The sequence below is a fragment of the Pteronotus mesoamericanus genome, unplaced genomic scaffold (genome assembly GCF_021234165.1).
Source record: "Pteronotus mesoamericanus isolate MK-2021 breed Mesoamerican mustached bat unplaced genomic scaffold, CSHL_Meso_final contig_105, whole genome shotgun sequence".
Classification (NCBI taxonomy): domain Eukaryota; kingdom Metazoa; phylum Chordata; class Mammalia; order Chiroptera; family Mormoopidae; genus Pteronotus; species Pteronotus mesoamericanus.
This window is the reverse complement of record NW_026555006.1, coordinates 3,952,124-3,976,081: the sequence shown is the minus strand read 5'-3', so window position 1 is coordinate 3,976,081 and position 23,958 is coordinate 3,952,124.

Here is a 23,958-nt window from a genome sequence, read left to right as displayed (position 1 = left end):
GTTGAAAAAGAGAATGTTTCTTGTTAGGTTTGAACATATTTGTATGTGTATCTGTGTTTTGGCTGAGGGAAGGAAAAGGAAGGAAGGATTGGATTCATAGAATTGAGGAATAATATGAGCGGAAAGCACTGGTGAGCTCATAAGAGCCAACTGTTAAATTTTAATAAACTTTGTGAGCCAATTGTTAAACACAGCCATTTTTAAAAAGCTAAGTTTATGTGATTTATATAAAAACAGTTAATAAATAATATAGAATAAATTATATAACAACAGCTAATAAACACAGGCAGCTCTTTGCACAATTCTGAAATATACAAATTTTACTTACCATGATTTAGTTAAGTAACATCATTCCCCCAACAACACAATTCTAGTTTCATTTATCACAGTATACTAACTGTAAGTAATAGCACAAAGTACAAATTTTGCTGCTATCTCTTCAGTTCACAAATCACTATGTAAATAACAGATGCACACCATGATCAGTGATCAATCACATCTGTTCTTACAGTCTGTCAGTGATTGATTTTTGCACATCTGTTATTTAATTCTTGCATAGACAATAGACAATAAAGTATATATTGTATTGCCTCTTTTTCTACCAGTGATAAAACCCCCCAAGACATTTTACAGAAATGAATAATTAAAAAAACAGTCATTGGTAAAAAAAAAAACAAAAGTTCAAACGAAGAAAAAAAACAAAAAGTGTTAAGGCTGGAAGTGAAACTTCAATTGAATGTAAAAAGAGTTATAGAAGAAATAGTTGAGTGTGGTGATACTGACACTCTTTCTGTTCAAAAGAATCTAGATGTGTAGCCAGAGGAACTTAGTGAAGGCAAACTTGTTGGTATAAATGAGGAAAGTGGTTGTAACCAAAAGAATTACGATGTCTTAAAGAAAGTAACCTCAGCAGAAACTTCATGTTAGAACTTTTGGAGATACATCACAATGTTAAAAGTGTGAAGAATAAAATTTTGAAAGCTGATCCAAAATGGAAAGAAGTAGGACTATAGAAAATATGGTCACTCATATTGTTAATTTATACAATATGAGGACAAGTGCTATTCAAATTACTCTTGATAATTTTTACAAAGAAATAAAACACTTTAATTCTCAATGTTTCAAATATTATAAATTATATTGTGATATATACCACTGAATGGGGAAAGAATAGTCTTTTCAATAAATGGTGCTGGGACAATTGGATATCTACATGCAAACGGATGAAGTTTAACCTTACCTCACACTATATACATAAATGAACTCAAAATTGTCAAAGACCTATATGTAAAAGCTAAAACTATAAAACTCTTAGAAAGAAACTTAGATGTAAGTCTTTGTGAACTTGGATGAGACCATGGTTTCTTAGCTATGACAACAGAAGTACAAGCAAACAAATAACAAAAATAGATAAACTGGATTTGGTCAATATTAAAACTTTTGTGAAATTGGCCATAGTGGGAATATTTATACCACAGAAATTGGCAAATGCTATGTACCAGGGCTTGTTATGTTAATTGTTTAGACTTAAGAAAGTGATAGAATAAGTGTTAATAATGCAGATTAAACTTAAAATGATGTTGTATCTAGAGCTATTGCATTGTGAAAAACATGGCAAAAATTGAGGAAATATTCTTCCAGCTTTTGAAAACTATTATCTGATTCATCAAATAAGTCATTCATATTACTGACAAATAAGTGAAATTCTAGTATATGTCTTTGTTATTTTACTTTTTGTTTAATGGGTATTTTTGTTTAATGTATTTTTACATTTTGTTTAATGGGTAAGATAAACTAAATAAACTAAAATATTAACCTACAATCATGTCAGACCTACACTCAGAGAGCCTGTAATTAAACATTTGTCAGCATGCCACCAGCTGGAAGGAACATGAGTGATCCTAGAATCCAACATCTTTTACCACTTCATATGTTGGGGGCATGAAGCACAGGACCTGTCCAAGGTCACAAACAAGCAAATGGATGAATAGTCAACATTTGAATCATGTGCTATTCTTTTACATTTTGATACCACCTCCCTGGATATCCAAGAATATGTTTTTTACATGGCATGCCAGAATCAGGATGGGCAGAGAAGATGTATAAATCTGTTGTCATCAGTTTGACTCATAAAAAGCCCTTCTCTCCAGGGTCCTAGCAATGTTGTGTACCTAACCTGTGGGATGGAGGAGCCAGAAGAATCGGGACACAAGAACAGATCTGTCAGGTTCCTGTCCCTATCTGGGCAGACAGTAATAGGGCAGGTAAACAAACCTTGTCTTATATTTGGACTTTTCTCTCCTTGCCTTACACTCTGAAGCATTAAAGAGATTGAGGAGGTATATTCAGGCTTCTCTCTTCAATCAGGAGTAAACAGAGGCCTAGCCCCTTGGGAGAGGATCAAGTTCAAACTTGGCGTACTGATCAAAGCTTTCTCATTGGCTACAATCACTTGGAACATCTCTTCAATACTATTTTATTCACCCAGATTCACCTTGGGAGGTGAGCCACACATTATTAATAATAATATACATTTACTTTTACATATAGTCTTTTACAATTTATGAGGCCTTTGTACAATACATGCACCATCTTGTTTGAGTCCCATAATTGTCCTGCCTGGTGAGTAGGTAGGAGTTAGTAAACCTATTTTGTAGATGAGGAAATGAGGCCCAGTGAGACAGGGTGCCCCAGTTCACGGAGCGAATTTCAGGACTGGAACCCAGGTATAATGATATAGAATTTAGTTGTCTCCCATCGCACAGAAGTACTGTAGCACAAGCCTGGAAGTAGTCAGAAAATTATTATCAGTGATAGTTATTATTAAAAAATAGCTACCATTTATGAGCACTCAATGTGTCTGACTGCACTGAGTGCTTCATATGCATTCTTATTTAATCTTTATAACAATCTTTTGAGGTTGATGCTAACTTCTCCATTTACTAAGAAAGAACTCGAGATTCAGAAAGTTAAAAGAATCTGTCCTGGATCACACAGTGAGTGTCAGAGCCAAAATATGAACCCAGGTCTCAGTTTTCAAAGATCATACTCTTAAGCCTTTAAGATAAATGAATAGCCCCTGATACATGAAATAATATTTTTGTTAGCTGTGGAATATTTAGTGTGTCTGATAATAATATAATAAGTGAAGAAAGGAGAAAGAGAAGAAAGGAAACTAACTGAGCATCCACTCTTCATTCGTTGAATAAATACTTCCTACCAACCATATCTTTAGGATTGGGTGAGATACTAAGGATAGAGGGATATAAAAGCAGACAATACATGTGTTTGGGGACTGATATAAAGAAGTAAGTCAACACAAATGAATACATAATAGTAAATTGTGGTAAATCCTGGAGTATTATGAGATTGTTGAGAAAGAGAATAATGGGGACAGGGAAATATGTGAGAAATAGTTATTTATGAGGGTCCAGGAAGCTCTTTCTAAAGAAGTGAAGGCCAAGTGCAGTTAGCCAGGAGACAGCATATACAATGGCCTGGTGTAGAAAATGGCCTGGGAAATTGAGACTAAGCTAGTGTAGCTGGTGTGGTCTGAGCAAGCAGTGAATGACAAGAAGATGTGACCAGAGACAGGGGAAAGTCGGATCACATGGTAAGAATTTGGGATTTTATCTCAAGTTCAGTTGGAAGCCTTGGAAGGTTTTTAGTCAGGGGAGGGATGTGATCAAATTTATGTTTAAAATATCACTGGCTGCTGAAAGGCAATAGAATTGTTGAAACATGATTTGAAACAGAACAGGAGGCTCCGAAATAAAAGCAAGATGGTAACTTGGACTAGGCTTCAGGTAACAGCAGTAGAGATGAAAAACTGAGTGGAGGAATTTGAAATATTTGCTAGATACTGTCATATATATTTTCTTATTTAAACCTCACAACAATCCAATAGTGTAGATGTTTTATAGACTTTTTGTTTTATAGGTGAGGAAGCTGAGATTCAGAGAGATTCTTCTATATCATGCTTCTGTTAACCTAAATATTAGAGGCAAAAGTGAGAAGCATTTATTTGAAATCAAAAAGAATAGCTGTTTTTTCAGGCTGAAACCCAAATAGTGTTTGATTAGGAGACAAAGGCAAGAGATATTTATGAGATGAGATGGGGAACAATTACATCTATAGAAGGAAGGCATTTCTGTAAGTGTACATCCCATACATGGTGATGTTAATTCTAAAGAATGTTTTTAATTTTAAGTCCAATAGTCATCAATCCAGCAGTCATAATATCTCCCTTCTTGTTATCTTTCCAAACAGTTGTTTGAGATTCAATTTTGTGTTAGGCCCAGTTCAAAGGTGACTTTGCCCTATTAAACATTTCAGAAGTTTGAGGCATAAGACCTACAAGACAGTTCCTCTGTGATGGAAGCTCCAACTCCACGTTAAAGTGCCTCCATTTGTATTATTTTTCACATTTTCCTCTGTATAACAATGATCATCTCATCTGTCAAGTGAAGAAACTGATAGTCAGAACCCAGAGTAGGTGTCAGGGTGCATAGCATGACAAAGCCTCTGTCTAAAAGGCTTCAGTCTTTTCCAGATGAAAAAATGTCTGTTTAGTTAGGGAACTTCTGAGGTTAGATGAGATTATGTCAGCTAGAGAACTGTGTGTGATTTAGTACCAGATCAGGCCACCAGCACACCTAGATTTCAGTCAGTATGGAACAACATGAAAAATTTAGGCCCTATAAATGTGTAACTGTACATTGATAGAGTTTGAAAGATTTATTTAAGATAGATATAAATGTTCCAGTTCACAGATAAGAAAACTAAAAGTAAAGCTCAAGAGAGTGGGGAAGGGCTTGCTAGGGTCACCTAGAATGATAGTGACAGAGCTGGGTCTAGAACTAGGTCTTTTGACTCCCAGTCCAATGTTCCCACAGATTTAAGCTCTGCCATTCTTTGATGGGCCCAAATATCCTTTTACCTTGGGATATTCTGTGTGAAATGAATTCCATGTGTGGAAACTATGCTTCTGAGTAGAGGAAAGCAGGGTAAATCTCACTTCTGCTCCTGGGAGGTCCCTGGTAGAAACCCAAGAGTGAGTCACTGTCTTCCCACATAACAACCTCTTAAATCCACAGACATATCCTGCTCCTGAGAAAGCTGTAGAGGGGGCCACAGTTGTCCCCCACATTCTAGCCTCTTATTTCTCCCTCTATACCCCCTTTCTCCTCGAGCTGCTCTCTTTTCTCTTAAAAGCATGCTTTTGGGAAAGGATCTTCTATGAGTCACTTTGGCATGAATTTAAGAGAAGTAAATCCTAATATGACAAGGGGCCCTAAATTCTGTCTTTCACAGCTGCGTGCCCATTGGGCAAATCACTGCTCTTCTCTGTGCCTGTTTCCTTATTCCATCAGGATACTGGACATAATTTCTGAGGGGCATGCTAGTTCTGATCTTAGCATCATAACATAGTGATGTTATGAAATCTTATGGGACCCCACAATTCTAGGTGTCTGGTACAAAGTAGGTCCACCGGAACTCTCGCTAGCTGGTGAGATGAGGCTTAGGAGGTGGAATGTCATCAACTGCTGGGCCCTCCCTGCTTCCTGCTCCCTCCTCTTCTGCTCTCCCAAAGTCTCAGATGGCTGTAAGCTCCCAGGATTGAGATTCGTTTTCTTTTCCCCATTTAAGGGAGGAAATCCAGCCTCCACCCTTGGTCCTCATACTCACACTCTGAAATAATTTGAGGGAATCATCTTCCTGCCTTAAAATATCTCCTCTAACCACTGGGAAGAAGTAAGATGTTGATAAAAGAGCAAGAGCTTTGGAGTAGATGGGCTTCGGTTTGAATCTTGGCCCTGTCATTTTACCAGCTCTGTGACCTTGGGCAGGTTTCCCCTCTATCCTCAGATCCCCAGGCCCTGCATGCTGTGAAGATAATGTCTATAAAATACCTGTGGGAGGATAAAAAGATGTAAACTCCCTTTCACTTAAGGGGAAAGAAAAATCACATTAGAAATAGAATATTGAGAGCCATTCCTCTGCTTGGTTTCTTTAAATAACATGATGCCATATAACAGTTTGTTTTCTTTAAAAAAATGCAATACAAAGTATTTATTCCTTCCACATACATAATACATGATTAATATGAAATACATGTTTATTATCATCATAATTACAATTGTTGCTTGTAAGTCCAGTGACTCTACTGAGAAGGTTCTGAATTCTCTCTAAAACAGATACCTGATTTAAAACTCTTCTGCTTAAAAATCTTCTGTGGCTCCTCATAACCTACATGGTATAAAGTCCAAACTTTATGTTGTCATTCAGGGTTCTTAACACTCTGGTGCCAACCTGCTTTTGCAGCCTGGAGTCTCTGGTATATATAGTTTTTAAAAATTCAGCCCCTGGCTGGTGTGGCTCAGTGGATTATGAGTGCCAGCCTGCGAATCAAAAGGTCGCTTGTTCAGTTCCTTCTCAGGGCACATGCCTGGGTTGCAGGCCAGGTCGCCAGTAAGGAGTGTGTGAAGGACAACCACACATTGATGTTTCTCTCCCTCTCATTCTCCCTCCCTTCCCCTCTCTCTAAAAATAAATAAATAAAGTCCTTTAAAAACTTTGGCATTTTACCTTAGCCACTTAACACGTTTCCTCATGTGTAGTATTGGGATAGTATTTTCTACCTTATAGATTAAATAATAGTAGCTTATGATAACTACTAATTATTGCAGTTATTAGTGCTAGCTAGAGTATAAGAATTTGACAAATTGATTTAATCCTGACAAGAACCCAATGAAGAAGGTACTTTTATTTTTGGATGAGTAAACTGAAACAGAGAGAGGTTAAATTATTTTCAAATATAAAGAGATTTAAATGGAGGTCTAGCTGCCATCACAGTCCATGGTATCAACCATTCTGCTATAAAGCCTCCCTTGAGGATATATGTTTATTTATTTCTATTTTATTTATTTCTAATCTTCACTGGAGGACATGTTTATTGACTTTAGAGCAAGAGGAAGAGGTGAAGAGAGAGAGAGAGAAACATCAATGTGAGAGAGAAACATTGACTGGTTGCTTCTCATACGCATCCCAATCAAACTTGCAACTTGGGTATGTGTCCTGATCAGGAATCGAACCCACAAACTTTTGGTGTACGGGATAATGCTACAACTGAGAGAGCCACCGGGACAGGTCAAAGACATATGTTTAAAAGATCTATGTAACAGTAAGGCTGTGAACAATGGCTATTGATCTCTGTCATCACCTCCGCCTTCCTTGGATATAATGCTCTGACTACACAGAGCAATTTACCATTCTCAAAGGTACTTTTACAGCTCTGCGCCTGTGCTCTTTTGTTCTCTCTGCCTGAAATGCTCTTATTTCCTCTCAAAAGTATACTCTTTTTATGAGGCCTAAATAAGAGATTACCTGCTCTGTGAAGTCTTCCTTAACACACTGGCATGTCTCCCCTTCCCCTCCCCTCAACAGTAGGTAGTAAAACTTCTCTATCTTTTTCTCCTTGGCCTTTTCCACTTGATAAATGATCAGTGATAATTGTTGAACTCACTAATCTTAAATAATATATTATAAATTTACTGAAACCAGTCAAGACATTTTTCTTTCCAAAGGGCCTTCAAGTATCACGTAGTAGCTGGTAAGTTGGGTGATGCTTAGGAGAAAAAGAGCAGTGTAATTCAAGGAATTTCCAATAGGTGGCACAATAGTCATGGTCAAAGCCGCCAGGGACAAGCTCTTTTGAAAAGGGAGAGATATAATAACAATAACTAATATTTATATAATGTTCACAAAGCTCTTTTACATATATTACCAACATGAATTTTTATACCCAATTACAAATGAGGAAGGAAATGAGGGAACTTTTCCAAATCCCAGAATCTTTTTGCAACACACTATTGAGTAATTAGGTGAAGCGATTTCAAGGGTCCGCCAGAGGCCCAGTCATTTTCCTTCCAAATTACCTCCCTTATTCCTTGAAAATGTGTGTAATGTGACTTTAGGAACTTCCACTGTTTGGCTGAGGCTTTAAATTTTAAATATTTAAATGAAAAGATGTCTTGACTGCTGTGGCTCAGTTGGTTGGGTGTCATTCTGCCAAGTGAAACGTCACCAGTTTGATTCCTGGTCAGGGCACACCCCTAGGCTTTGTGTTCAGTCCCTGCATACAAGAGTTAATGGATTGATGTTTCTCTCTCATATCAGTGTTTCTCATTCTTTCTTTCTCCTTCCCTTTCCCTCTCTCTAAAAATAAAGAAATAAAATCTTTTAAAAAATAAATGAAGCAAAGAGGAAGAAGAATGTATGGAATATTTTAATTCATTTATGCTTTAAAATAAAAATGTTTCAAATATATTTTGAGAGCCACTTGACCTAAAAGGGTTGGATGGAAACAGTAAGACTGCATTAGGTCGCTGGAGATCTGAGGAAGAGCCATAAAGAGGGAAAAATTGTAGGAAGCTTCATTAACTTCATAATTTTGTCATGACCAACCTGATTCCCTATTGCTGTAGCCATTGCCAGAGGACTCCATTCATCAGGGGATTTATTATCCCAGGGATTTGAGAGCAGAATTCAGTACAGTGTATAATCAAGTAATTATGCCAGGGAAGTTCCCAAGAAAACTTTCTCTCCAACCTCTAGATAGAAGCTAGGAAACTGAGAGTCAAATCTAGGATTACAAGAATGAAATCTGGGATAAAAAAGTAAAATCTGCAATTCCAAGCATGGCACCTTGGGTTCAGTATTAGAATCTCAGACTTTTATAGAAAAGGAAGGTCAAAAACAAAATATAAAAGTCACAGATTAGAGCTTAGTGTTCCAATTAGAGTCTTGGATTGCCATTATTGAAACTCCTAAAGTAGAATTTCTGGACGTGATTATTGAATCTAATTGTAGCGTTCAAGTTCAGAGAATAAAGCCTATACAGTATTTCCAGTAGCAGCTGAGTTATAACCATAGAATGCTCAAGTTCAGAGATGAGAACCTGCAGTTTCAATAGTAGATATTGGAGTTCAGTATTCAAGTTTCAGGCTTTGAATGTGGAGCCTGGAGTTCTATTAGTAGAATCTCATGTTATGAGAGTAAAATCTAAAGGTCCAATGGTGCAATTTCAGTTTCAGAGAAAAAATTTAGAGTTCCTAAACTAGAATATAAAGTCATAAGAATAGAACATGGAATTATATTATTCAAGCCTTGAGTTATAAGAGTGGAACTTTAAGTTCCAATAATACAATACTGAAGTCTGAAGTTTAGCCTGAAATACAAGAGTAGGATATGGGATTTGGAGAGTGCATCTTGAGTTTCAGTATAAAACCTTGATGTCATAGTGGGACCTTGAGGTACAATATTAACTTATAAAATACTAAAATTGGAATCTTCCATATTAGATTAGTATTAGAATCAGCCTTCAATAATAATAATGCTAATGGTTAACAGTTAAGAACTTATTATGTGCCAAGCATTATACTAAGTGCTTTACATGTTTCATTGTTATTACTGTATTACATTTAGTGCTCACAAAAAATCTTTCAGGTGATTACTATTGAGAGGTTAATAACTTCCCAAAGGTCACACACTTGGGAAGCACAGAGATGCTATCCAACCGTAACCAGTGTGCCTCTAGAGCTCATGCTTTTAACCACTATAAGTACCTCTAGATTCTGGAATCTAGAGAATTTTGAATTCCAATAGTAAAAGTTTAGGTTTAACAAATACAACCTGGAATTACCCTAATAGAAACTATAGTTCTAATAGCATTTTTAGTAATCTTTATGTCCACCAAGAGATTAAGGGGCTCACACATAGAATCTGGAGTTCCAAATACAAATTATTCAGTTCTGAAATTAGAGTTTAAAATGAAGAGCCTCAATTTGATCTCAATAATTAGAGTCACAAATTCTACTACTAGAACTTCAGCCTCACCTCTGAACTTTTGGATCTAATCCCAATAATGGACCTGAGTTTCTGAGAGTAAAGCATAAATTCCTAGAGTAGAATTTTGTTTTCTGAGAGTGGAACCTTCAGTTTTTAATAGTAAAATCTTCTGGAGAGATGAAGACCTGGGGTTTTAATAATAGAATCTAGAATTATTAAAGAAGATTCTTGAATTCCAACATTGGAAACTTGGATTCCAATAATGAAATTTTAAATTGTAGCCATAGAATATAAGGTCCAATAGTAACATTTTGGATTTAGAGAGTATAACATGATGTTCCAAAAGTAGGACATATGATTCCAAGAGCAGGACCTCAAGTTCCAATGTTAGAATATTGGGCCTTGACAATAAAATCTAGGTTTAGAATATTAAAATCTGGAATTGGTGGAATAGAATTTGTAGTTGCCAAAATAGAAGCTGTAATTCCAAAAGCAGCATCTTGGGCTTTAATAGTGGAAACTGTTTGCCTAGTGCAAGAATATGGGACTCACAGAATATAACCTGGGATTCCTAACATAAAGAGTTAGGTTCTTAGAGTAGAAATTATGTAGTCCAATAGAATAATTTTATAGAATTATAATAGAATATGGACTCCCATTGGTAGAATCAGGTATTCTAAGAGTAGACCAGGAGGTCCAGTATTAGAATCTGAGGTGCACAGAATAGAATATGGGAATTTCAGTACAACAATCTAGAATTGCAATTGAAGAATTCTGGGACTGCAAGTAGAACTTGGAGTTATGATGGTATATTATTTTTAAAATTTTTATTTATTGATTTTTAAAGAGAAATATGAAGAGAGAGAGTGAAACATTGATTTGTTGTTCCACTTACTTATGCATTCGTTGGTCGACTCTTGTATTTGCCATGACTAGGAATTGAACCCATGACCTTGATGTATCAGGGCAACATTCTAACCAACTGGGCTGCCTGGCAAGGGCTTAAGGAGGCATTTCAATGGATAAGTATAGGCAGAGCATTTTAGGGAGAAAACACTCAAAGAAAAATATAGAAGTAGGATCTAAAATGATGTGCACTATCCATTTTTCAGCCAAGAAATATTTATGGAATGCCTACTATACACCAGGCACAATGTATGCCTTGAAGAAATAAAAAGAAATCACAAGTAGTTTCTGCCCCTGAGGAAATCAAGTGAAAAAACAGTTGCAATGATTTTTGTTTTAGACATACCTGGGCATGAAAAGCAGGCTAATTAACTTATCAGCTATGTGACTAAGCATGCCCCTTTACATCTTTGAGCTGGTCTCTTCATCTACACAGACAGGATAATGATACCTTCCTTGAAGGTTTGTGGTAAGGGTTCATGATATTCATGATAGCATACATGTACGTGTGTATAGAGGCACATGGGATATACTAGTAATGATGATGAAGAAGATGATGATAATGACAACATGTTCAGAGTTACATACAAAGTGTTGTGAGACTACAGAGGAGGTGATGTTTGGGTCCTGAATGCATCTGACACTCAGAGAAGGGAAAGGACATTTCAGGTAGAGGAAACAACAATTGTAAAAGTATAGAGCATGAGGGGAACAAATATTTTAGAAGTCCTGGTCATTGATGAGGCTGGAGTAAAGGGTTTTTAGTGCCAGGCTAATGGTCTTTAGGTGATGGTGAAGCATTGAAATGTTGTTAATAGGGGATTCACTCAACATAAATTTAATGAATAGGTTCAGGGCCTAACTGAATAATAGACCAGTATAGGAGAGATGGTCTCTGTTTGCATCATGTTATATAAAAATGTAGTGTGAGAGAAAGTACATGCACATAAGATAAGTAACAACATTAGTATAGAAGGAAAAGGATGGGCTTTAAAGTTAATCCCTATCATGTTTCACCCGTCAAATTTACCCTCATTTACTGACTCTTCTTTCAGTCTTCGAGTCCTTAAGAAGACAGTATGTCTTTTTTCCCAATACTCTTTATTGTGGAAAAATTCATACATTTAGAAAAGTTTGAATATATACCCATATACTCAAGTTCCTGTGTTTAATAATCAATATTTTGACATTCATTTTTATGTATATTTTAACTATCTGAAATGGTGCAGACACCATGATACTTTACCACTAAATATTTTAGCATAAATTTCCTAAGTATTAAGATATTCACTGCGGAAATTCAGTACCATTATGACACCTAATAAATTAACAATTCACTAATAGCATCTATAATTCAACCCATATTCAATTTTCCTAATTGTCCCCAAATTTCTTAGTTTGTTTAAATCAATTTTCAATCCAGTTTCAGGCACTGCGTTGCATTATTGTGCTCCTTACAATCTCTAAATCTAAAACAGTTGCCCCAGTTTGTTTTAAATAGCAATGACTTTTTAGAAAAACTAGGCCTATTGTTTTAAAGGATGTCCCACATTCAGGATTGTCTCTTTTCATATAAAGTAGAAGTTAGATGTAAAGCTTTGATTAAATTGAGATTAAACCTTTTGGCAAGACTATTTAGTACGTAATACTGTGAACTTCATGTTGCATTGCATTGGGAGGCACATAATGTTAAGTTGATGCTAAAAGTATCATCTGTTTAAGGTGGTGCCAATCACCACCCTCCCCCCTCCACAAACACACCTTTGCAATAACAAGTAATCTGTGGAGATAGACAAAACTGGGTACCGTGCAACAACTTTCACCTAATAGTTTTAGCATCTATTGAAAGGCTTTATGTGACCAGTTATTTTATTGGTGGTTGAAATACAATGATTTTCTAATTCTGTCATTTTTTCGATATCTATTAGCTGGCATCCTTTTGAAAACATTTTGCTGCCAACTGGGAATGAAGTAGAGTTCTTTTTTAAAGCATATTTTATTGATTATGTTATTACGATTGTCCCAGTTTTTCTCCCTTTGCCCCCCTCTACCTGGTACCCTCCTTCCCTCCAGCAATCCACCCATTTAGTTCGTGTCCATAGGTTGTGGCTATAAGTTCTTTGCCTTCTGTATTTCCTACACAATTCTTAACATCCCCCTGCCTATTTTGTATCTACTAATTATGCTTCTTAATCTTCGTACTTTTTTCCTTATTCTCCCCCTTGCCCTTCCCACCTGATAACCCTCCAAATGATCCCCATACCTATGATTCTGTTCCTGGTCTGGTTGTTTGCTTAGTGTTTTGTTTTTTGGGTTTTTTTTTTTAAGATTCAGTTGTTGATAGTTGTGAATTTGTGGCCCTTTTAATGTTCATAGTTTTGATCTTCTTTTTCTCAAATAAGTTCCTTTAATATTTCATGTAATAATGGCTTGGTGATGATGAAGTCCTGTAGCTTTACCTTGTCTGTTAAGCACTTTATCTGCCCTTCCATTCTAAATGATAGGTTTGTTGGATAGAGTAATCTAGGTTGCAGATCCTTGCTTTTCATCACTTTGAATACATCTTACCAGTCCCTTCTTGCCTGCAAAGTCTCTTTTGATAAATCAACTGATAGTCTTATTCGTACTTCTTTGTAGGGAACTCTCTGCTTTTCTCTTGCGGCTTTTAAGATTCTCTATCTTTTACCTTTGGCATTTTTTTAACTATGATGTGTCTTAGTGTGGTCCTCTTTGGGTCCAACTTATTTGGGACTCCCAGTGCTTCCTGGACTTGTTAGTCTATTTCCTTCACCAAATTAGGAGAGTTTTCTTTCATTATTTTTTTCAAATAAATTTTCTATTTCTTGCTCTTCCTCCTCCTTCTGGCATCCCTACAATTCAGATGTTGGCACATTTGGAGATGTCCCAGAGTCTTACTACCCTATCCTCGCTTTTTGAATTCTTGTTTCTTCTTTCTGTTCTGGTTGAATGCTTATTTCTTCCTTATGTTCCAAACTGTTGATTTGATTGAATCTTGGCTTCCTTCCCTTCAGTGTTGGTTCCCTATAGGTTTTTCTGTATTTCACTTAGTGTAATCTTCGTTTCTTCCTTTATATTGTTGCCATACTCATTGAGTTCTTTGGGCATTCTGATCACCTATGTTTTGAACTCTGCATCTGATAGGTTGGCTATCTCTATTTCGTTTAGTTCTTTTTGGGGGGTTTGTTCTATTCTTTTATTTGGGCCATAGTTCTTTGTCTCCTCAATTTGGCAGCCTCCCTGTGCTTGTTTCTATGTATTAGGTAGAGATGCTTTGGCTTCCTGTAAAAGGCACCTGTAAATTGTGTGGGATGGAGACTTAGGTAACTGCCAGGGTGGGGCAACAGACTTTACCACTTTGTGGCTGTGTGTGGGGGCAGAGCTCAGAAAGGTGATTGTGCCACTGCCTGGCTTTGGAGGGTTTGCCCAGTACTTGTCCTGTTTCCAGTCACTTCACCCACTCTCCATATACAACTGGTGCCCGTCCAATTTTGCCCTGGTGTTGAATGTTTTGTGTATGTTTTAAGACTGTGCGGGCCCTTTAAGTGAAGTTTCCTGAAAATCTGGCAGTTTCTTCCATGGCCCTAACTTCCGCTGGTTTTTACACCTAGAAGTTAAGGAGATTTATTTTCCCAATGCTGGAACCCTGGGCTGTGCGTTCTGTCCTGGAGCTGGGATCGCTCAACCCCAAAGTATCCCTCACTCCCAAGGTATCTCTCCTGATTTTTATCCACCACTTTTGAGTGTGGGATCGCTCAAGCCCATTCAACTGCCACCGCTGCCTCTCCACACCATACTGCATCTCCTTGCATCTCCTTGCCTCTCTGCCCTCTCTCCGCATCTCTACCCTTCATACCCATCTGGATGAATGTGGCTTCTTTAAATCCTTGGTTGTTGGACTTCCACACAGCTTGGTTTTCTGACAGTTCTGGGAGTTGTTTTGAGATTTGGTTGTAATTCCTTTTTGAGGTGGCATGAGGAGGCATGAGGAGATGAAGCATGTCTACCTACTACTTTGTCTTGATGAGAAGTCCCTAGAGTTCTTCATTAAAAGTCATGATAAAATGTTTAATTCCTTTTTCTTTATAATTTTTAGTGTAAGAGTTAGTTAAATAGTCACCTACAATTGTAGCAAATAGATTCTTTTACTTTTTTAATAGTATCATTGTTTTGTAGACTTTATTCAATATTCAAAAAACAGTGACAGTTGCATTTAGTTTGTCATTATTTTTTATTGTTCCAAATTTGGCCAGTGCAAATTCCTTTGAGCTGACTCATGTGTAGTTTTTATGTCTTCCTCATTCCTTAAGCATTTTCTTACTTTCTGGAACAGAAAGATACCCCAGGTTCACTTTGCACTAGACCTAGACCTAGACCTAGTTTTCTGCTCTAGACCTAGAATAGGTCATTTCTTTGGGAGAGCCATGAAACCTTTATTGGGAAATAATATGTAGAAGCCAACTTCTGGGCACTAAATACACTTATTGCTATCGGGGTTTCACTGTTTCTGGGCTTATTCAGTGGACAGAGCTAGAAAAATGTATATTTAAAAAATTATGAGATAATATTGATATTCCCAATTAAAGCTTAAGTTTTCTTAAGTTCTATTATATTTAGATCTGTTATTTCTTAACATGAAAATCATAGTTTCTAATAACATTACCTTATTTATTTGCTTTATTTTAAAATATACATGAAATAGTTGGAAATTAAACAACAATATTTGGAAATTAAATAACAATAAGAATAGAATCAAGTACATGATTTCTTTGTTGTTCTTCTTGTCCTTAGATACTATCCCACATTCTACTTATGATTACGGTTGGCATTGTGTTCAGAAGACATTTGAAATAATTATTTTCTCTTTGGTAATTATGGTAATAATTTGATGTAGAGTTAGGTCCATTTGCTCTAATTTTTTGTTTTTTAAGTAACACTTTGAATATGTAACATTTTACATGGCTCACAATTAAAATATTTAAAAGTTATATTAAGAGAAATTTTCATTTTATATTATCCACTTCTTTTCTCCTCTCTTGATACACAGGAAATCATAATAGCCTCTAAACTTCTCCCAGTGTTTATTTCTTCTTTCATTTTAAATGACAATTTACTACAAAAATTTTCAAATCTACAAGAAAAGTTGCAAGAATAGTTTGGTGAACTGTCCTTCCCCTAATCGTTTATTATTAATATGCCTCCCTTTGATTTATCTTTTTCTTCATAGTATCTGTGGTGTTATTATTATTTATCTCTTAAGAAAAAGGACATTTTAAAACATATCATTATACAATGATCAATTTCAAGAAATTTAATTTTCATTTAATATTTTTGTCTACACATTGACCATAAACAAATTTCACTGTCTCACTAATGTTTGATAGGTCAAGAAACAACTCTCCACAAATTTTTCACATTTCTGTGTCATGGTCAAAGCTTTCTGAGAAAAAAAAATCTGGCAACTGAGGTTAAAGAATGATTAAATAGCAACTCTAAAAATGAGACTTCTGGAGAAGGAAAAATCCTTCTCTCTCCTGGGAGCTATTTGTTTACATTCCAAGAAGGTGAAGTTAGAGATCTTTCCCACCTCTCCCCAGGTGGGATCTCTTTCTGTTCCAGAGCAAAGTCCTGGCTCTGAATCTCTGGAAAGAAGGATAGCAGCTCTAAAGGCCTTTCTGAGCTCTGAGATTCATAATTTTGCAGTTTCTTTTATGTCATACAAACTGCACTGTATGTGCAGGTGACATCAGGCTTCCTTTCTGTCACCCCAAGGGAAAATTGGCCATAGAAAACTGGTGCTAAGATTGCTGTCAGTAAAAAGTTTTATTTCTGACCCAGATCCAGAGGTTTCACATTTGTGTGTGTAAAAATTTGTGCAAGTGGGGTAACCTCTCAGATCCTTCACAGTTTAGGAATTAATAATTTATAGTTTCTTTCCTCCCTGGATCTAGGGTCCTATTGGAGAATCACATGTTGCATTTAGTTTGTCAAGTTTCTTTAGTGTCTTTCAATATTTACCCTTTTAACCTGCTAGTTCATCACACTGACATTTTTAAGAGTTCAGACCATTTGTTTTGTAGTTCCCTTCTTTCTCACATAAAATGTATGATCCGTACCCTTCTGCACCTTTCTTTTTTACTTAATAATATAACCCAGAGATTATACTATATCAGTGATTTTCAACCTTTTTCACCTCATGGCACACATGAGTTAATTACTAAAATTCTTGGCACACACACAAAATATATTTTTTGCTGATCTGACAAAAATAGGTATAATTTTGATTTATTCACACCAGTCGACTATTGGTTCTGTTGGCTGTTGTCATCTTTTTATTTGCCAGTCTATGGGAAAAGAGGTCAGTGCACCTGACTAAACAGTCAGATATTGCATGTTCTAAAAATTCTTGCAGCACACCAGTGTTCCTGCCACAGCACACCAGTTGAAAATTGCTGTGCTATATTAATATATTGACATCTTCCTTTCTTTTTTTATGGTTACAGAATACCTCGGTTGGATATTCTGTTTCCCTAGTATATAGCATATATAATAGGTTCTCATATTTGTTGAGAATGTAGGTGGCCTGTCCACACACACAAAACAGGAAATGAATGGGAACAATTGAATGAGAGAGCAAAGTATAACCTAGACAGGATAATTTGGAGACAGACAGGCATGGGATGCAAATCCAGCTCTCCTGTAGTTTTGCATAGTGGGAAGGCAATAAAGCTCTGAAACCAGAGAACCTAGGTTTGACTCTACCACATACTTAGCTGTATTTCCCTGGGAAGCTACTAAAGTAATTGTGCTCCAGTTTCCTCATTTATAGAATGGAAATAATAAGAGCACCTACTTCATCATGTTATTGTGAAAGCTCAGTAAATATTAGCTATACTTTATATACAGAGTTCAATAAATATTAAGTATACTTAATAGCTATAATTTTTCTTTTTGTGTTTTTTAACTTAAACTTTATTGTATTTTTTCCTACTACCATTTAGTGCCCTTATATTCCACTCCCTGCCAGCAGTGGTAATTTTTCAAATCTCAATTTCTTCATATGTAAAATAGGGCTAGTAATACCCATTCAACATGGAGGCTGTTGAGGACTGAGTTAGCATAGTGACCAGCACAGAGAAGCAATCAATAAATGGCAGCTATTGAAGCTGGGGGCAGGGGGCAGAGGTGGAACATGATTACTGGGAGAATTATTGGTACTGTAAGCTCCCTGTGGGTTGCACTGTTTATCTCGTTCACTAGCTCAGGTCCAAACACTATACCTGTTGTATTGGTTTTGGAGTTAGACAAATCTATTGTGTTTAAATTCCAGCTAGGACATCTGTGCATTGTGTGATTTTGGACAAGTTAATCAACCTTTCTGATCCATGTTTTCCTCATTGATAAAATAGGGATAACAATAGTACCTATCTCAGATTTGTTGGTGGAATTAAATAGAATAATGGTTGTAAAGCTATCCAATCACAACTTAGGTGATGATTTTGAAAAAGTAAAACAGGTGCCTGATGAAGTATGTGTGAGGTGACTTGCAGACCTCTAACTACAGGGAGGGTAACTGACCATGTCTCCAGCTGCTAAACTGTGAAATCTTTCACTGCATTTGTATTAAGGCCATGCCTCCATGGGCAACACCCCCTGGTTACTGAGTGTGGCAGGAATACTAAGGCAGACCTATTTCTGGGAAACATGGGATGCCTCTGATGATTGACTTTGACCTGGATTTTCCCTGATGGATTTGCTAAGCTTTCCTCAGACTACAAGGCAGCCTAGGGTGCTTCCACCCAACCTTTCCTTTCTCTGTCCTTCAGCTAGGGTCAGACTTCAGTCTGAAAGCTCTCTCAGCTTCCTCTTTTACCTTACATAGGAATTTCCTCTAATAAAATCCTTGCATAATTAATCCCATTTTGGATTCTTTGAGGACCCAAACTAACACACCCTCCTTGGAAAAGGAGCACTTAAACATAGTGAACATGTATGCTAAACAGTCAGATATTAGATATGCTGGGGTTATTAGCTGAGTTTTATTTTGGAAGGAACAATGACTTGGAGAGGAGAGGAACCCTGTAAAAGGTCTCTCAGTCACTCACAACCCCTGCTCCTTCTCTCCTTCATCATTCATAGATGGTACCCACAATGAATTTATTGCGTTTTATATCTGTCTTGATGTCTGCTTTTGGAAGACCTAACTGACACGGCCACCCACAGGAGGAGAATTCCTGGCTCTCAAAAAGTGTTCTATTTAGAACCAGGGAGAAAAGCAGGAGCTAGGGTGGATGAGGGTATGTGTGCTGATGGGCTACCAGTGCCACGTGTCATGTCCCATTTTGTCTCTGAAAAAGGTCTTTTAAAGTGCCTGGAGATCAGTATCTGCAAACTTCATAGTTAAAATAAGCCAAAATTAAGTTCTTCTAAATTATCAAGCAAGGTCATCAGCAACACAAAAAGCAATTACGTAGTTTAGTAAATTTGAGGTCATGACTGCATGATTTTCTGGGGGAGAGAGCACAATCAAAGCTATGGAAAACTGCAGATTATTATGCTGTGGGATTTAGTTCTATTTTATTAAGCCCAGGCAATAAGGTTAGGGAAATGACTCTCACAACTAATTGCCAAGTGAATCTCATTGTTCTGCTTTATTGCCACCACCCCACGACATTCCTCAAGCCCCAGAGGGAAGGAATAAAAGGCAGATAAAAGGCAAAATAATAGATGTGGCAAGGTAGAATTCTCTTGTACCCTTTATGAATGGCAGGGCTGGGAAGCCCCTAGTGTAAACAGTGCTTCTGACAGGTAGCAGAGAGTTTTATAGAAGAAACATGCGACACAAAAGATCTCATTGTTCCATTTGCAGTTCCACTTGGTTTGGCAGCTGGGGGTAGGCAAGATACCTCAAGACCACTGTAATGTCTAATTAGATAAAATGAGTATTGGGATGTTTATCAATAGCAAGATTCTGGCTTCCTGAATTCAGCCATGGTTAAGATAACCTAACATTTGTGGTCAGACATTCCACAAAGAATATACAAGATATGAGTGTTCTTACACTCATTTTGTAAAAGGACAAAGTTACACCTTCACAAACATTTTTTTGTTTTGTGAAAAACAAAAAGGAATTTTGTTTTTATTATTTGGTATATTTTGCAAAAATTAAGAAAGATATATATTAACTCTGGCCAGGTGGTTCAGTTGGTTGGAGGCCACATGAGTCCCAGGATGGCTATTAATGTGGCCCAACACAAAATTGTAAATTTACTTAAAACATTGAGATTTTTTTTGTGATTACGTGTTGTAATGCATTTAATGTGTGCCCCAAGACAACTCTTCTTCCAAAGTGACCCAGAGACACCAAAAGGTTGGATACCCCTGTGTGGTACACCAAAGGTTGTGGGTTCCATCCTGAGTTAGGGCACATACCTAGGTTGCAAGTTTGACTCCCGGTCCCCAGTCCCTAGTCCAGGTGTGTACTGGAGGCAACTGATTGATGTTTCTCTCTCACATCGACATTTCTCTTTCTCTCTCTCTCTCTCTCTCTCTCTCAAAATCAATGAACACATCTTCGGGTGAGAGAAGAAAATGGGAGAAAATATTTGCAAATTACATATCTGATAAGGGATTAATATCCGCAATGTATAAATAACTACAACTCAACAACAAAGAACAATCTAATTAAAAAATGAGCCCTGGTAAGAAAAATATTAGTTTGTATTTTCTCCCAAAACTCCTTAGATTCTACATATTGATTTTTAACTTACCTGAATATTTCTTGTATAATGTGAGAAATAGAGCTCTATATTTGTTTTATTTCAAGTAATTGTGGTCTGTGCACCTTATTTGTTGAATAAGCCTTATTTTACCCATTGATTTGAAATATCAACTTAATCATATATTACACCGTTAGACAGATATGTAAGTTTGTCTCTAGAATGCTCTACATATTTCAATGATCTACTTGATTATTTCTGTGCTGGTGTCATGTTGGTTTAATTGCTGAGACTGTATAATGGTTTTAAATTTTTTTAATATTTTATAATTAGCTTTGACATTTGAAAAAATAAAATCGATTGGCATTTAAGAAAGAATGAAGAAAGACAGAAAGAAAGGAAGAAAGACAGAAAGAAAGAAAGAAAGACAGAAAGAAAGAAAGAAAGAAAGAAAGAAAGAAAGAAAGAAAGAAAGAAAGAAAGAAAGAAAGAAAGAAAGAAGGGAGGGAGGGAGGGAAGAAACAAACAAAGAAAGAAAGAACTCCTACCTTTTGCGACAACATGGATGGAACTGGAGAATATTAAGCTAAGTGAAATAAGCCAGTTGATGAAAGACAAATACCATATGACCTCCCCTATAAGTGGACTCTATTCATCAAAGTAAACTAATGAACAAAATAAACCACAGGCATGGAAACATGAAGCAGACTGAAAGTGACCAGAGAGAGGATGGGGAAAGAGGACAATGGTGGAAAGAAGGGAAGGGACTAGACAAAGAACATGTATGAATGACCCATGGACATGGACAACAGAGTTGACTGTGGGAGCAGGGTTGGTGGTGGGATGGGTGGAGGGGACAAAGGGGTAAAAATTGAGACAACTGTAATAGAATAAATATGATTTAAAAAAAAAAGAGCCCTGGCTCATGTAGCTCCTTGGATTGACTGCTGGCCTGCAAATGGAAGGGGTTCAATTCCCTGTCCTTGCGTATGCCTGGATTTGTGGGCCAGGTCCCCAGTTGGGGACATACGAGAGGCAACCACACATTGATGTTTCCTTCTCTTTCTCCCTCTCTTCCCCTCTCTAAAAATAAATAAAATCTTTTGAAAAAATGAGCCCTGGCCGGTGTGACTCTGTTGGTTGGGTGTCCTCCCATAAATTAAAAGGTCACCAATTCGATTCCCAATCAGGGCACATCAGGGCACCTGCCTGAGTTTCAGGTTCGGTCAGCCAGTTGGGATGCGTGCAAGAGGCAAACAATCGATGTTTCTCTCCCTCTGTTTCTCCCTCCCTTCCCCTCTTTAATAAACAAACAAATAAATAACAAAAATTATTTGACTATACATGTAAATATTTATTTCTGAGACCTCTATTCTGTTCCATTGGTCTATATGTGTCTTTATGCCAGTATGTAGTTTTGCTTGCTGCAGCTTTGTATTAAGTTTTGAAATCAGGAAGGGAGTCCTCCAACTTTGTTCTTTTTTAACTGTTTTGGGTAATTGGGGCCCCTTAAAATTCCACATAAATTTTAGGATGGATTTTTCTATTTCTGTATAAACTTTTTCAAGTTTTTGATACAGATTGCATTGAATCTGTAGATTGTTTTGGGTAATATTTACATCTAAATATTGTCTTCTATTTCATGAACATGAGATGTCATTTTATCTATTATGTCTTAATTTCTTTTGGTAGTCTTTTGCAGTTTTCAGTGTACAGGTCTTTTGGCTTTTTGGTTAAGTTTATTTCTAAGTATTTTATTTGTTTTGTGCTATTGTAAGTGGTATTATTTTCTTAATTTTTTTATTGTTCATTGTTGATGTATAGAAATGCAATTGACTTTTGTGTTGGTTTTGTATTCTGCAGTGTTGCTGAATTCATTTATTCTTTTTTGTGGACTAGTTTGATTTTTAAAAACAGAAGAAATATGAGTGCAGAATAAATTCATTACCATCTTGTTCAAATTTATAAAATATTTCTTTGAAAAGGTATGTCTAAAAGGTGGCAAAATTTGGAGAATGCCAATGTCAAGACCAACATGTATAATCTATAACTTTTTGCCCAAATACTTCCATCAAAGATCCTGAATATATACACAATTTACAAATCCTTCCTTAAAAAAAGAAAAAACCCTCAAACTTACTTCTGGAATAATCCTTAAAATTGGTTTGACCTTCAGGTTAACATTGATATTTGCTGAGGAATCTGTCTAGATAGGGGCCCCATACACATAATTTTCATCTCAATAAACATTTGTTGAGTGGTGTGGGGTGATGTTTAGACTGTTAAATTCGATAGATCTAGATTAGAATCCCAGTTCTCCTACTAATTAATTGTGTGACCTTTAGTAATTTTTCTAAACCATTTCTTTGTTCCTCTTTAAAACTACAATTATACTGTACCACTGGACTGTTTAGGAGCTAACTCTTTTCAATACTAAGTTTTTAATAAAGTGTTATGATCATGAGTAGACTACACATTGGGTGCTATGCTAGATATTGGGGATAAAAGATGTATGACATGACATCTCCCTTTGAGATACTCATGATCTAGATGGGACATGTGTTTTAAAAATCAAATAACCTTAATATTGTACTATTGTAAAAATATGTGCAAAGGAACAGAAGCATGAGACAAAATGGTGGCTTTTAAAAATTATGACAGCTTAAAAAAAAAAAGATTTTATTTACTTTTAGAGGGGAAGGGAGGGAGAAACATCAGTGTGTGGTTGCCCCTTGCATGCTTCCTACTGGAGACCTGGCCCACAAACCCAGGCATGTGCCCTGACAGGGAACTGAACCAGTGACCCTTTGTTTGTAGGCCAGCACTCCGTCCACTGAGCCACACCAGCCAGGGCTATTATGACAGCTCTTTATTCTGGATATTGCATCGCCACTGGCTTTTGGAACAATCTTGTCTAAAGTAGTGAAATGATGACTTGTCTTCTTTACCATATACCCTGTTTGTTTTGCGGGGCTCAGCAAAACAAGTCTCTGGGCTGTAACAGGAGGGCACATTGGGATCTGGGCTGAGGGAAGCTGTCCATTGGTTAGTGCAGGTTAACTCAGCTCCCTTGGGTCTGGTCTGTGTTGCAGGGATCATGTACTGCAAGCCATGTCCGTTGGTGGTGCACCTCATCACCTTGGCTGGTGATGATATGCTCAGATATGAAATTTACATAGTTTGGTTCCTGTGTAGAGGAAGGATTGGAGGGAGTCAATCATAAGCAAGACCAGTAAGGGGATTACAATAATCCAGGCAAAGTCCATGTGGCAGAGCAATGCAGGTTGAACGGGAGTATGGTAATGTAGAACAAAGACATTTGTTCTTTGCAGAAAGACATTTCTTCAGTTATCTCAAAAAATTAAGGTGAATTTCCCCTGAAAGTACTTCTATAGTTATCTTGGCAGTAAATACATAACCTTGGTAAAATGTATTTAGTAACTACTTCATGTATTTTTTTAAAAGT